This window comes from Phragmites australis, chromosome 1, assembly GCF_958298935.1.
Source record: "Phragmites australis chromosome 1, lpPhrAust1.1, whole genome shotgun sequence".
Classification (NCBI taxonomy): Eukaryota; Viridiplantae; Streptophyta; class Magnoliopsida; order Poales; family Poaceae; genus Phragmites; species Phragmites australis.
The window spans coordinates 37,734,216-37,737,147 of NC_084921.1; positions in this window are offsets into that span (position 1 = coordinate 37,734,216).

Below are 2,932 nucleotides of genomic sequence, written 5' to 3' on the forward strand. Positions count from 1 at the left end.
ACTCATTTTTTTTGTCAACTTGTTCAATGGAGCAGCAATGATGCTAAAATTCCGCACGCATCACCGATAGAAACCCACAAGACCATAAAACCTTCTTACCCGTGTCACAGTCTTAGGGGTCAGTCAGCTTTTTATGGTTTCGATTTTTACTTCATCCACCTCTATTCTCTGTGGAGTAACAACAAAGCCTAGAAAAGAGACTCATTCCGTGCAAAAGGTGCACTTTTCAATGTTACCGAACAGACGTACATCTCTCAAAGCATTAAAAACAGTACATAAGTGATCAAAATGCAGTTCATATAACTTGCTGTAAATCAAGATATCATCGAAATAAACCATCATAAATTTTCCAATGAAAGGACGTGAAACTTAGTTCATCAAATACATGAAAGTATTAGGTGCATTAGTTAACTCAAAAGGTATTACTAACCACTCATACAAGTCAAACTTAATTTTAAATGTAGTTTTCCTTTCATCTCCAAATTTCATCCTAATCTGGTGGTATCTACTTCGCAAGTCAATTTTAGTGAAAATTATAGAACCACTCAACATCACGCATGCCGTCTAACCTAGGGATGACGATATCTTATGATAATATTATGATGGCCCTGCAATCAACACACATACGTCAACTACTATCTTTCTTAAAAACTAAAAGAACGGGAACAATACAAAAGAAAGCAGTGATCAATAGGACTTCCCTAATCCTCCCTTCCTAGAGAGTATTAAGTATAAATATGATACACAACCCTTTTCCCTAAAAAAGGGTAGGGGGATGTCCTGAATAGAAGACGCGGGAATAGAGAGATTTTTTCTTCCTTTTGTTACAATTCTCTACGGCGTATAGGAGATAGATAGAATATTTTCAGGAACAAGAAAACCAAAAGAATATTTTCCCTATTCACTACCATTCTGCGTCTTCGAAGAATTTCCTTAGTCTTTTCCGGGATGGTCCTATATGCAGCACGATTTAGCAAGGTTGCTCCGGAAATCAAATCAATTTGATGTTCGATTCCTCGAATAGGTGGTAATCTCAGGGGTACCTCAGCTGAAAATACATCCACAAACTCCTATAAAATGTTAGTGACAGCATAAAGCAAAGAGCTGCATATATTCTCGAGTGAAACTAGAGCATCTTTGCATATCAAAGCAAAGCATGATAGCTCGTTATCACAAATTTCAGCAATATCAGATTTAGTGGCATGCAAAACACACCCTTTCAATTTAATTCCATCAGACTTAGAACCTGTAATCGATTTCTCCTTTTTGGATGAAAAAACATGTTTTGCTACTTGCTGATTTTCATATTCATGCTCACGCTCTTTTATCTTATTTTCAGCTATCTCTTGTTCGAATTTAACAATTTCAGCATGGGTTAAATGTACAAAAGTTATTTTCTTTCATTTATACATAAGTGTGTACTTATTATTCCTACCATGATGTGTTGCATGAATATCAAATTCTCATGGTCAACATAACAAGAGTGAGCATGTTTACATGGGAACTACATCGAAATCGGCACAATCATAGTATGTACCAATATAAAAATGCAACCTAGTGGTTTGCATTACCTTCACCTTACCACTATTGTTGAATCACTAAATATGGTAAGGATGAGGATGTGTTCTTATCGGCAATTCAAGCTTCTGGATCAAATCTGAACTTACCAAATTGTTGCAGCTCCCTCCATCAATAATGACTCAAATACGGTAGTCGTTGACTATGAGGAACATATTAAATAAATTGTAGTGTTGTAATTGTTTCGCTTTCTCCATTTAAGAGCTTAACACTCGCTGCACAATGAGTGTCCTATAATTCTCTGTGGCAGTGGCACTCTATTCTTCCTTGTGGTCAATTTTTGTTTCATGTCCGTCCTCATGTCTTGCATGGTTAGCTGTAAGAGCATATTCCTCCTCAACATCATTAGCACTTATATACCTATCATCTTCTATTGCAATGTACGCTTACTGACTTGGACAATCTTTCATGACGTGGCACATTCTCTTGCATCAGTGGCATACAATTCCAATTGAATGGCCTGTAGAAGCAATCGAAGAAGAGCCCTTAGTCAATTCATCTCTAGGATGGGCGAGTGAGGGATGCATTTTTTCAAGCTGCTGAAGAAACATGATTGATTTAAGTGGACAGAAGAAGCAGAGAACGCCTTTTAGGATTTAAAAAGGTATTTATCATCTCCGTTAATTTTAGCACCACCTAATAAAAAAGAGGAGTTATTTTTGTACATTGCAGCAACCCCACAAGTTTTAAGCACGATCTTGATGGTCAAGCAGGAATGTCCCGAGGAAAAGGCCAAGGTTCAAAAATTTGTTTACTACGTGAACGAAGTCCTACATGATGCTAACCTACGGTACCCGCAAGTGCAGAAGTTGCTATATATAATCTTGATGTCTTCCCGAAAGCTACAACACTATTTCTAGGTGCACAAGGTCACTATTGTGACAACATATCTACTGAAGGATGTTATATGCAACAGGGAGGCTACTAGACGAATCACAAAATGGGCGGTCGAGCTCAATGAGTTCGATGTATATTACGCACCGCGAACAAGCGTTAAGTCAGAAGTACTAGCAAAATTCATCCCCGAATGGATAAGCGTTGAAGAAACAAAGTCAAGTGTGGTTGAGAACCGTTGTATGCTCTTCTTTAATGGATCGCTCATGCTTCAGGGCTCGGGGGCTAGCATTGTAATTAAATCTCCAACAGACGACGAATTTAGGTACGTTATTCAATTAAATTGTAAAGCTTCCAACATTGTTGCATAATACTACCGCTGATTGCAAATATAGGTCGTTTTAGCCTCATCAACTATTCTCTAAATATAAGTCATTCTCGAACTTCTATGCATTTTTTCTCTTTTGTTCCCTTCTTACCCTTGTTTAATAAATGCTACCACTCTCACAAATGAATGCGT